General features: G+C 43.4%; 1 protein-coding gene across 3 annotated transcripts in view; it reads left to right on the top strand.

Annotated features, from left to right (window-relative positions):
* Nucleotides 1-13,971, top strand: part of EXOC3L2 (exocyst complex component 3 like 2) — a 547,377-nt gene that overhangs the window by 316,016 nt on the left and 217,390 nt on the right. The window lies entirely within an intron of this gene.

Genomic DNA, 13,971 nt, shown 5'->3' with positions numbered 1-13,971 from the left:
GCTATCAATGACCAATATTTTCTTTGATTATTTTGTTTTGCCGCCTCGTGAATATCCACCCAATTTTTGTCCTGTATCTTTCTTTTTTCGCTGCTCTTTTTCCTTCTTTGTTGGTTTTTTAACTTATTTATCTCTTGCTGTATGGCGGGTGAAAAATTTAAGAATTGCCCACGAATCAGTTTATTTAATTTCTTCTTACTTGCATTTTCTTTGGAAGTTTTGCAAATTTGATTCATACGTGGTTTTTCCCTGTTTAGCAGTAACATTTTAATATTTGCCATAATGCATTCAAAGTTTGTTATTTGACAGTCCGAATGCATTGTAGTTAAAATTTCATTTTGTAGGATCTTTTCATTAATATAATGCAGAGTCCCAGAATTCCAAAAAATTCGCCTTTGCGTCTTGCTGATTTCTATATTCCCATTAAGTTGCATAATTGGGTTCGGCAAAGAAGGTTTTAATGACCAGCCAGTGTATAAACAAAGAAGGGCGTGGTCACTGTATTCTGTAAATCCAATTTTCAAATATTGAAATGTATCCACTATCTCTATATTACATATTAGATAATCAATAATTGATAGGGATCCGTTTCCACGTCTTGTGAAAGATGCTGGTCTATCACCCTCTATGTAGCCATTCAATATTGTCCCATTTATACTCGGCAGTGAAGCTAGTAGCATTTTCCCTCTTTTGTCAGAGATTTTACCTTTTGGGAAAATCGGAGTTGGTAAGTCTATTAGTTCATCTTCGTAAGTTTGTGCCCATTTGCCTATTTCGGCATTAGATATTTTCCCATTTACGTCACCCGCAATCAAGTACGGGGTATTCGGTCTTTCTTCAATTAGTTTAGCAATCAAATCAATAGTAACCAAGAAAATAGCATCTTGTGAGGTACCTGGAGAAATATACATATTAAAAAATAAAAATGCCTTTTTCTGATCCAAATTGTTTGTCTTTAATGAAACCTCAATGCATTGAAAGTTATCAGATTTGGAATTAATAATTACTTGAGCCCATTCATGTTCCTCGCTTAGAAGAATTGCCAGACCACCCTTAGCATGACCTCTACTTGTCGATATAGCCGGAATATCATAGACAAAATAACCCTTTTGCTTGAATGGTTTTGTAGCCCATGTTTCCTGTATGGCTAATATATCTGGGTTATTTTGTAATGCTATGTTCATTTTATTGTTGGTTTTTCCGGCTAAATTCCACGAGGTGATTTTTAAACTACTGTTAAACAGTGCAATGCAATTGGTGATCTTGTTTATTACTATTTAAGGCCTCAGAAACCCAAGCCCAGGATTCTGGTATTTTTTTGATTTCTCTTTCTTCATAGTATTGGCTCCATACATTTCTTTGACCATCATTTACCTGGATTGTCAGAGTGTCCCTCCTAAAGGTATTTTGCCCCATGTTTGCACACGCAAAGTTGTTTATATCCCATTCTTTTGGCAGGGTATTCCTGTTTGTGTTTTTGTGGCCAATCACATTATCTAAGTATTTCTTCGGTGGGGATATTTCTATGACATCATAGCCATGTTTGTGTAATATTTCTTTTTCCCTTACGATAATTCCAGGAAGAACAGACGACCAGAAAGCTACTTTCGCAATTTTCCTATTTTCCTTTAATGGGAATGTTACTAGGTCTATCTCTTTACTAGTGATAGATTGCAAGGTGTAAATATGTTGTAGCAGACTAATTATTCTTCCTCGATTTAACAGTAAATCATCAGTGGGAAAAAGCTCTTCAAACTGGAGATATTTCGCCATAGGTTGACAAGCACCAGGGGTTAATACCACATTTGTCCTGCTTTCTTTATTTTTTTGTGCAGTACTGCTTTTTATTCCAAAAGGTATATATTCAGGAGCCTTTAAATTCAATTGTTGAATGGAAGATTTACTATTTTTTCCGCTTGATATCTCTTCCGAGGGTTGTTTGATGGCTAGTATCTCAGAGAGACCTTCCTCATTTTTATGTTCTATAGGTATATCTTTAAATCTTATCTTTCTCGATTTCTTTTTATTGATTCTTCTTATTATTTTCCTATTTCTGGTTTTCCTTTTCGATCCTTTGTCACATTTCATTTGAATAGACTTTTGCTCAAGTTCTTCCTCTGGAACAGATAGAACAATTGTTTTTTCGTCTCCTTCATCTGCATTATGTATCATGTTGTTCTTCTTTGTTACTGAAAAAATCGGAAACTCTTTTATTCGCAATGAAGGCTCCTCTCTAAACAGTTTCTTTAAGGAGTATATTCGGGCCTCTTTGGTGTCTTTCTTAGTTTTAGTGTGAGGTTGGCATTTTAACTCCTGGTAAGTAGTTTGAGTACTACTATCACATTTATTTTGAGGTTCAGGGATCAAGGCTTTGGACGAAAGAGAGGGATGAAAAACCTCCCTTTTTTCCTCCTGTGTCTGTATATTATTTACTGATATCATTTGATCTTTTTTCCTTTTTTCTTCTACCAGAAATTTTAAAATGCCGATTTGAACATCCAAGGTTTGGTCCGAATTTTCTAGAATATTACCCAAAAAGGAGAGGACAGATTCAAGAATTTCCTGTAATGTGTATAAAGCCTTAGATATAGGGGACGCCACATTGGTAGAGTTCATATTGTTCGGGAGAAATGTATCCAGTGATGCGTCCAAATTCATTTTAAAATCAAAGTGTTTATCTAAAATTTCAGTTTGTAAATTTTCCGAAAGTGATTGTAGCTCAGAAGTATTCTCCACTGGTTGAATACCCTCTAAGCAGAGGTTCTCAGAATTTGAAAAAAGAGTTATTTGATTTGTCGGTGTGACATTGGGGGACATAGAGATAGTAATTTGAGGCTCCTGTTTGGATCGTAAAATTTGAGGTATAGAGTGAGATCCAAGATCGCTTACAGCCGAGGTAGTCTGTGCATCCGAAAAAGACAAGTCAGCGACCTCATTAGGAGGATTGTTTTCCAGTGTTACTAATAGTTCGTTATTCGAAGGATTTGATTGTTTTTTAGGAGACAGAGCTCGAAAATAGTTGCTAATAGCGGGGGTTCCAATCAGCTGTCCTGATTTTACTGCTTTAGCAGAGCATTTTCTAACAGCTTCTTCAGTGCCCATTCTCTTCATAAAAATAGTACGTGATCTTAGTTTTTTATATGCCATAAGATAAGGTTTCACCCAGGTATATTTGAATAAAAATTGAGAGAAAAAGGCGAAAAATGCCTTACCATATATTAGCAGATTCAGCTGTCAATAAAAGTTCTGATTTATGGACACATTTTATGGGCCGAATATAAAAATACAAAATACAAAAATGGAAATACCAGTTAAAAGAGGGGTGGCCCGTCCCGTCCTTGTACGACCTTGGACGGCCTTAGACGGCCCGCCCTTTGCCCGGGCTTCGCCCCGAGCTGTGTCCCGCGCGCGTCCCGCGATGCGCGTAATACGTGGAAGTTATATTGCTTCACGGGAAGGGAGGGCGTGGCACTGGGAGGGGGCGCGGCACTCACGGGAAGAGGACCAGCTGTAGGTGGTGAATGCTGGTCCTCGCAGTCCCGGGGCCGGCGCCTCTCCCTCCTCTGCGGCCACAGAAGCAACGAAGTCCTTGATAGAATAAAAAGCGGCAGCAAAACAGGATACAAGCTACTCCAGTAGCGTAGGGGACACAGCAAACGCTTCTCCTGCTTCACGAGCGGCACCCGCGGAGCGGGGGCCGCGAGTAGTTGTAGAAAATCAGCAGGGCGTGGCACTGGGAGGGGGCGCGGCACTCACGGGAAGAGGACCAGCTGTAGGTGGTGAATGCTGGTCCTCGCAGTCCCGGGGCCGGCGCCTCTCCCTCCTCTGCGGCCACAGAAGCAACGAAGTCCTTGATAGAATAAAAAGCGGCAGCAAAACAGGATACAAGCTACTCCAGTAGCGTAGGGGCCCTTACCGCCCTTACCTATGTGGTCGATAACATCCGACGCAAGGTGGACTCTGGCCAAACCACGGTCCTAGTTCTGTTGGACCTCACGGCCGCTTTTGACACCCTCTCCCCCGCCATCTTGTCATCTCGGCTAAGGGAGGCGGGTGTCACTGGATCGGCCCTGAGTCTCCTAAATTCCTTCCTGACTGAAAGGGAACAGAGAGTGATGCTTGGGAACCACCTCTCCCCTGCCAAGTCTCTGCAATGTGGGGTGCCACAAGGGTCGGCCTTAAGTCCGACCCTTTTTAACATCTATGTGGCCCCCCTTGCAAGACTTATTAAATCTCAGGGGATGGAGGTGGTATCCTATGCAGACGACACGCAGATTATGGTCTCTCTTGCTCACACCTCGGTTAGTACATCTGCCGCCAGCTTCAGGGTTTGCATGCAGTATGTGGCAGACTGGATGACTATAAACTCCCTGAAGCTGAATGGTGAAAAAACCGAGGTGTTGATATTTGGGAAGAACCAGAATCTGTGGTCGAGCGAGTGGTGGCCTTCTTCTCTTGGCATCTGCCCCACTCCCTCCCTATCTGCCAGAAATCTGGGAGTGATATTTGACACCTCACTCTCTATGTCCCTGCAAGTCAACAGGACCGTTGCTACCTGCTGTGGTGTGATCCGGGTACTCAATAAAATCCGTGGGTACCTCTCCCCCCAGGCGCGTAAACAGGTTGCAGTCGCCCTGGTGGGTTCGAGACTGGATTACTGCAACTCCCTCTATATGGAAGTCAACAAAGGGTTGATCCATCGTTTGCAGACTCTTCAGAACTCTGCAGCACGCTTTGTTTTGAATCTCCCCAAAGCCTCCTCTGCTACCTTAGCCAGGAAGGAGCTTCATTGGCTTCCGGTACAGCACAGAATCGCCTTCAAAATCCTCTGTCTTACCCACAGAGCATTGATGGATGGTCCTGTTAGTGCCATTGGCTCTCTTCTCTCGCGCTATGCCCCCACAAGAAACCTGCGCTCTGCGGGACTCTGTCAACTAGCTGTCCCTCGCATCAAATTTGTCAGATGGGGAGCCAGAGCCTTTTCCGTCGTCGCTCCGCAATTGTGGAACTCCCTCCCTATGGAGATAAAAACTCTCCCTTCCATCGACTCTTTCAAAAAGGCTCTAAAAACGTATTTCTTTAAGAAGGCCTACTCATGATTAAATAGGACTAGGTAGGGCCTTAAGTTGCTGTATTTAATCTAGGCGCCTTGACGCCCACTGGGCTAAGTACGCGCGTTACAAGAAACCCCTCATTCAGGGGACACAGCAAACGCTTCTCCTGCTTCACGAGCGGCACCCGCGGAGCGGGGGCCGCGAGTAGTTGTAGAAAATCAGCAGGGCGTGGCACTGGGAGGGGGCGCGGCACTCACGGGAAGAGGACCAGCTGTAGGTGGTGAATGCTGGTCCTCGCAGTCCCGGGGCCGGTGCCTCTCCCTCCTCTGCGGCCACAGAAGCAACGAAGTCCTTGATAGAATAAAAAGCGGCAGCAAAACAGGATACAAGCTACTCCAGTAGCGTAGGGGACACAGCAAACGCTTCTCCTGCTTCACGAGCGGCACCCGCGGAGCGGGGGCCGCGAGTAGTTGTAGAAAATCAGCAGGGCGTGGCACTGGGAGGGGGCGCGGCACTCACGGGAAGAGGACCAGCTGTAGGTGGTGAATGCTGGTCCTCGCAGTCCCGGGGCCGGCGCCTCTCCCTCCTCTGCGGCCACAGAAGCAACGAAGTCCTTGATAGAATAAAAAGCGGCAGCAAAACAGGATACAAGCTACTCCAGTAGCGTAGGGGACACAGCAAACGCTTCTCCTGCTTCACGAGCGGCACCCGCGGAGCGGGGGCCGCGAGTAGTTGTAGAAAATCAGCAGGGCGTGGCACTGGGAGGGGGCGCGGCACTCACGGGAAGAGGACCAGCTGTAGGTGGTGAATGCTGGTCCTCGCAGTCCCGGGGCCGGCGCCTCTCCCTCCTCTGCGGCCACAGAAGCAACGAAGTCCTTGATAGAATAAAAAGCGGCAGCAAAACAGGATACAAGCTACTCCAGTAGCGTAGGGGACACAGCAAACGCTTCTCCTGCTTCACGAGCGGCTCCCGCGGAGCGGGGGCCGCGAGTAGTTGTAGAAAATCAGCAGGGCGTGGCACTGGGAGGGGGCGCGGCACTCACGGGAAGAGGACCAGCTGTAGGTGGTGAATGCTGGTCCTCGCAGTCCCGGGGCCGGCGCCTCTCCCTCCTCTGCGGCCACAGAAGCAACGAAGTCCTTGATAGAATAAAAAGCGGCAGCAAAACAGGATACAAGCTACTCCAGTAGCGTAGGGGACACAGCAAACGCTTCTCCTGCTTCACGAGCCAAAGTGCTCCAACTCACTAGAAGTGGGGGTTTCATCTCTTTCCCTGCCCGCAGACATGTAGGCAGGGAAAGAGATGAAAGTATTGCTTGTGAACACAGGGAGCTGTGTTTCCAGCCACTGCCTGCGTGCAGCAATGGCAGCTCCCCCAGGAGGCAGGGAACCGGCTGGGACCACACAGGCCTTGAGGCTCCCCCTGTGGTTCTGGGAGAATGGACAGAAAGGAGCAGAAAGTGACAACATTAAGGTCAGAAACAACCAGAAAGATAAAAGTGGGAAACAAGCAGAAAGAGGCAAAATAAACGTCAGCAAGTAGCAGAAAGGCTAAATAAAAGTCTGCAGCGAGCAGAAAGAGGCAAGATAAAGGAGACAAACAAGCAGAAAGAGGCAGAATAAAGGCCAGAAACAAGCAGAAAGAGGCAGAATAAAGGTTAGCAATGAGCAGAAAGAGGCAAGGAAAAGGTCAGCAACGAGCAGAAAGAGGCAAAATAAAGGTCCGAAACGAGCAGCAAGAGGCAAAATAGAGGTCAGAAACAAGCAGTAAGATGCAGAATAAAGATTGGGAGTGAGTCCCACTCAGAGACTCATGCACTCACTCATAGTGCCACTCAGTGAGTTACACCCTCACTTACAGACTCATTCAGACATGAATACACCATCACAGTCCCACTCATAATCAAACACCCACTCACAGGCCCACTCAGAGACTCACACACCCTCTCACAGACCCACTCAGATGCATGCACCCTCTCAAACACTCATAAACCCACTCCGAAACTAATGCACCCACTCACAGACCCACTCATAGACTCATGCTTCCTCTCACAGATCAACACAGAGATTCACACACCCACTGACTCACTCAGACACTCACACACCCACTCACAGACCATCTCAGAGACTCACACAACCACTCACACCCCTGAACCTAATCAACTAATTTACCCACTCATAGACTTGTGCACCCACTCACATCTCCACACAGAGACTCACACACCCACTCACTCACTCACAGACTCACTTAAGCACTCACACGCCCACTGAGGGACTCATGCTCCCACTCACATATCCACACAGGCACTGCTACACACTTACATAGCCATGTACACACCCATAGTCACTCACACACACACTCGCAGGCCCATACAGCCACCCGCAAATCCACTCACACACCCACTCAGAGACCCATACAGTCGCTCACACACACACTTCCCTACCTATACAATCACTCACACATCTACTCTCAAATGTTACAGTTAGGAAATACAATTTAAAAACATAGAAAACCACTGAAAAATAACAAAGGTTAGGGGGACATTAAAGTTAGGAAATAGAATTGAAAAAATGTAGAAATTTACTGAAAAAACTAAGGTTACAGTGACATTTTAGTTAGGCTCAGATTTTACTCTTACACAACCAGTGAAATTTAGCAGTTATAGTTAGTTACCAGAGCAAACTAAAACTTACGCCCCCACTTGGCACTGCTTATGACCTTATATGGTACATCACTGATGACATGGTCAGTGGCATCATTGATGACATCTCAAATGACATCACAGATGACAGTATCCACAGAAGCACTCACACACCCACTCACACCCTCATGCAACCTCTGATACACACACTCACATACCCATCCAACCACTCACATACCCCTTCACTGACCCATACAACTACTTACACAATCACTCATACAGCCACTCACACAACCACTTCCTCACTCATACAGCCACTCACACAATCACTCACAGACCCATACAGCCACTCACACACCCACTCACAGACCCATAGTAACTCTCCCACACACCCATACAACCACTCACATATCCATCCACCCACACAGCAACTTACACAACTACTCACTCACCCATACAGCCACTCACACAACCACTCACTAACCCATACCACTACAAACAGTGCTACTCACTCACCCATACAGCCACTCACACATCCATTCTCTCATCCACTAAACCATTTATATACCTATTCACACATCAATACAATCACTCATGTGCCCACTTACTCATCTATACAGCCACTCACACAAATACTTAATGTACAAAACAGCTACTCACAGACCCACTCACTAACCCATTCACTCATATAGCCACTCATTTACCCATACATTCACTTACACACCCAATCACTCGCCCTTAGAGAAATTCACACAGCCTCCCTGTCACCCATACAGCTACTCACACACACACTCATCCACTTATAGAGCTACACACACAGCCACCACAGTCACAATACAGCCACTCACACACACTCACCCACCCATACAGCCACTCACACACTCACTCAAAAACTGATAGTCACAGTGCTACTCAAATGACATATATTAGAAACAGTATCTCTCATTAGCAGTACAAAAAGAATAGTAATTGAACTTATGCAGTAGCTTAGGATATATATTTAACTCTCAGACACTTTTACAAAACACTTACTGGATGATGTCATCTGTGATGTGATTTGAGATGACATGAGTAATATCACTGATCATGTCATGAGTGATGTAATATGTGAGGTCATAAGCAGTACATTGAGTGGTTCTGAAGTTATAGTTGGCTCAGGTAATTATAACTGCTGAATTTCACTGGTTTTCTGCGAGTGAAGTCTGAGCCTAAGTATAACGTCCTTGGAACCTTTTTCTCAGTGATCTAAAAAAAAAAATATATATATATATATATATATTTATATAATATATATATATAATATATATATATATATATATATATATATATATATATATATATATATATATATATATCTGCAATGAAAATACTCAGTGGAATACCCCGGTAATTCAATATTATATGTCGAACGAAGTTCCAATCGCGCTCTCGGAACAATTGCAAAAACGACCAGAAATCCAAGTGTCATTCAAAGGGGGTTTATTGACTTCATAAATCCACTGTGACGCTTTTCACCCTCAAGGGGCTTGTTCACACAACGGTGTTCCCACCGGCAAGGGTTTCATACACTTCCTGGTTGTACATGTTCATCAAAATAGGACTAGACAGTGGATTTCAGATACTGGCGCTATTTTGTAATAAACATAGTGTTTTAACATTCTGACAAAAAGAGGCCTCCGCATTGAAAATCTGCACTGAGAATCCAGCTACGTCGCGCTTGCGACGCAACTCCAGCAATGCGCCACTTTTACGGCACAGATGCATCACGCATCTGTGCCGTTTTTACCCCATGGTGCGCCGCATTGTAAATGCGGCGCATCCATGATGGCGGAGCTGTGGCACACAATAACTGGCGCATCCCTGCTGATATGCAGGGATGCGCCAGTTATTGTAAATATGCCCCACAGTGTTTTGGCATTTCAACATAAATAGGCTGGTGCATTTGTCATGGTACACGCCCATTGCATTGTGGTACTTGTGGTGTGTGCGCCACTTCTCTCATCTATACTGTTTGTTTACAGTCCACTTTAGACAGTGCCATCATTTGACGCCCCAAATAGTCGGATTAGTCTATCTGTAAGTGTCCTTTCTGACTCAAACCACATTTATGTCTGTTACCAAAATCAGTTTTCTGCACCTAGTGTAGTGTTGGCTTCTACGGTGCCCACCCCAATGCAGGTTCGGAGATTATGTTCGCATGTGCCGGGAATGTGCTCCTTGCATTGTACCTGTCCCATGTATGTAGGTCTCATACATTCCTATACGCACGCTGCATCGGCTTAGGAACATTATTGCGAACCCATATAGTGGGAAGGACTATTGACCGTTATGCACTAAAAGGTTTGGTTGGGAAGCCTCCCATCAGTAACCTTATCATGCCAGTTCTTGTATGTTCCCCGCCTTAGTGGTGCACCCTCTTGTACCAAGACACATACATTTACCCAAAAGAAATTAAGTGATAAATCATTCGATATTAAAAATTAAAATTGAGTGAGATCTTATCTGTCCTCTGGGATGAAGCCAAAGAAAAGGGTAGGGATCCTTGTGTCACGAGCCAGAGACATAGTCCCTTTCTTTCCTCCTGTGAAGATAAAAAAAAGCAGTCTTAGATGTGTGTACAGCTGAATCAAGGCAAGAGCAGAACATTTTGTAAAACAACAAAAGAGTGTCGTGAGAGAAGTGTGTAAGCACTAGACACAGAGAAGAGAAGAAGCCCAGTAAATGACACATAGACGGGCAGAAACATGTTGACCCCACTTTAAGTGGAAACAACCAAGTCATTAACTGGTAAGTTTCCCACACACATTTTACTTATGTCAAACTGACCATTGAATAAAAAAAATTCCGTATGGTACAGTTTCTGACATTTTTAATTCACATTTCTTTTTGACACTTTTGCCACAAAGAACCTGCTCCGCAGTAATCGGGCGTTGTAGCACACCAGGGAGGCATTCGGCTTCTCCTGGTGGGCCCGATGATGAAGCATGTCACCACCCAGGGTGGTGAGTGAGGGCTTCCTAAAAAAAACCCCGCTGATTTCCACTGTGACTTCTTCAGGGAGATTTCTTCTCTGTGTCTAGTGCTTACACACTTCTCTCACGACACTCTTTTGTTGTTTTACAAGATTCAACAGGGGGACCAAGAGTGTCCCTTTCCCTCTCTCTCAATTTGTTATTACTACAAACAGAACATTTACATATGTTTCCAGCTAACGTTATCAGAGCGTTATGAGGTGCAAACTTTACATACAAGCATTCATGTTTTTAACCTCAAAAAATCTCAGTGGCACAGGCAAGATGCATCCTCTGTAATCTATTCGTCCTGTAAATGTATGGCCATCGCCTCATCCAAGTTATGGCCATTCGATGTCTGAATTTCTGGTGGTTGCAATTGTTCCGAGAGCGCAATTGGATCTTTGCTTGACATATAATATATATCTATATATATATTCACTGAAAAAACCATAGGTTATAGACCATATATAGTTAGGAATTAGCATTTAAAAAACCTTATTTTACTCACACAAAACCAATGAAATTCCATATATAGTTAGTTGCACCAACTATATATCGCGCACCCGCAATCTCCTGCTGATGATGTCACATATTACATCATTCATGACATGGTCAGTGACATCACTGATGACATCACTGATGACATCTCAAATGACATCACTGATGACATCACTGATGACATCATCCAGTGACTGTGTGTTTCTGTAAAGTTTAAATATGTTTTACATATTGAAGAATGAGTGGATGTATAAGTGTCTGGACGAAGGATTTAGTAGGTGCGTGACTGACTGTATGAGTGAGTGATTAAATGTGTCTCACTGAGTGCATGGGTTAGTGACTAAACTGTCTTAATTTGTGCATCATTATGTCTGTTGTTCTGTAAACTGCTGCATGTGTTGATCATTAGCTATATGAGTAACTATATGGGTTATTGATTGATTGCCCAAGTATTTGTATGGGAGACTGAGTTTGTGTGTGGCTGGCTGGGAGGTGTGTGACTCTGTGCAGATCAATGTGTACTTGTATCAATGATTGTATAAGAGAGTAAGTATGTGTTAGTATATGTTTGAAAATGTAAGGTGCTCTATGTTTAACTGTATAGATTAGAAAATGGAAGTGTGATTGATTCTTTACAGGACTGACTAGGTGTGTGAGTAACTCCATGGATGAGTGGCAGAGTGTGAGTGTCTGTATAGCTGTATGAGTGCATTTGATAGTGTTGTAAAGAAGAGTGATTGTATGTATGAATGATTGTATGGGTGAATGAGTGAATGTGTGTGTAGACGTAGGAATCAGTGAGTGCGTATGTAGTAACTAGTATTGGTGTGTCAATGGTTTCAAAAATTATACTCTGTATTTAACACTGGGTGTAACAGAGGTTATATTAAAATGTGAGGAGATGCATTGTATTGTCACATGAATGATATCATCAGTGATGTGGTCATTGATGTCAAATGAGATGTCATCAGTGATGTCATTTGAGATGTCATCAGTGATGTCATCAGTGATGTCACTGACCATGTCATGAATGATGTAATATGTGACATCATCAGCAGTGGATTGCGGGTGCGCGATATATAGTTAGTGCAACTAACTATATATGGAATTTCATTGGTTTTGTGTGAGTAAAATAAGGTTTTTTAAATGCTAATTCCTAACTATATATGGTCTATAACCTATGGTTTTTTCAGTGAATTTTCAAGGTTTTGTAAATGCTAATTCCTAACTATATATGGTCTATAAGCTATGGTTTTTTCAGTGAATTTCAATGTTTTTTTAATAGCAAATATCAAAAGCTTTAAAATATATTCTTCTTTAAATCGAAAAATAAATTTTATATGTTTTTAATACAATTTTTTTATGTATTTTTTTTAAATAATTTTTTTTGATTCGCTCCCGGTCCGCGAACCGGGCAGCTTCCCGTTAGCTCAGTTTGGTGCCGCGACCTGGTCCGCGAACCGGTAAACGGTTCGTTAGCGCAACTGCCGCGTTAGAAAACAACATCGTGACGCGTCGCATCAGCGTGACGTATCGCGTTGTCGCGTGATACGTCATATGACGCGCCGCGTTAGCGTACCTGGAAGTGAACCGGTACGCGAAGCGAGGCGCGAAGCGCAGCTTCCCGGAAGCGACCCGGGGCGCGGCGCGGAGCGCGTAACGTAAACACAACAGGTCATGTGACTTGTTAATAACACTTTTCATTGGTTCATTTCACTTTTGGTTTCCTAATGATGTAAGACTAGGTCATGTGACCTAAAAGTAACACTTTTCATTGGTTTAGAACTATTGTTTTTCCCAAATGATGAAACCCCTCCTTGTTTCCTCACTCTGACTTTCATCTTTGTGAGAGGAAGACCCTTTTGTCATCACTGAGCAATGGCTTCATTAGTAGCTTCAGCTGGTGCTTCCCCACCACCTCCACCACCTCCAAGGAAGAGAGGACCACCTGCTGAAGTTATCATTCAGCAAGAGGAGGAAGAAGAGGAAGAAGAGGAACAGCAGGAAGAGAGGCATTTTTTGCCTGAGGAGCCTAGGATGTCTCATGTCAAAGAAAACTTTATTTGGCAATTTTTTAAATATCCCCGGGGCCAAAAAAAGTCAATGCCCGGTACGTAACTTGCCTTATCTGTAAGAAATATTTGTCCAGAGGGACAGATAAAAAATATAGTTATGGCAATTATACAATGCATCGCCATATGGAGAGGTGGCACCCTATCAACTACAGTGCTGCACAGTTACGTGACCAGCAAGATAATCCCCCTTCTGTGGCCAGAAGATCAGTTGTAGAGGAAGTGACGGGACCAGAGGCGAGGGAGACGGTCCCAAATATACAGATGAGGTTCAGGGAAGTCAAACAAGTGTGCGTGCGTTGCAATCAGTTGATTTGCTACAGAGAAAGTAGCATCACTCTAATCAACAGAGCTATCGGCAATCATGATTGTCGAAAACGCCCCAGAAAATAAATTATCTTTTTTTTTTTGTTCCTGGTGAGCCCTTTACAATGAATCGTTTTCGTTTCCCCCCCCCAAAAAAACAAAAAAATATAAAACCGTTCAAAAAATACAAAAAAAGTAAAAAAATGTTCAGAAAAATAATAAAAAAATATAAAACAACAAAAATAATTTTAAAAAAAGTTCTTTTCAGAACTACCTCCCCTTTATAAAAAAAATCGCTAGAATGTTTAGCACTCTGGCAACCTCTATTTCTTTTAGTTCGCTTCCCGGTTCGCTAGCGAACCAAAAAAAAAATTTAAAAAAAAAAAG

Source organism: Lissotriton helveticus, chromosome 9 (genome assembly GCF_964261635.1).
Source record: "Lissotriton helveticus chromosome 9, aLisHel1.1, whole genome shotgun sequence".
Lineage (NCBI taxonomy): Eukaryota > Metazoa > Chordata > Amphibia > Caudata > Salamandridae > Lissotriton > Lissotriton helveticus.
The sequence above is the reverse complement of the archived record's forward strand: the minus strand, read 5'-3'. Positions and strand labels throughout refer to the sequence as shown.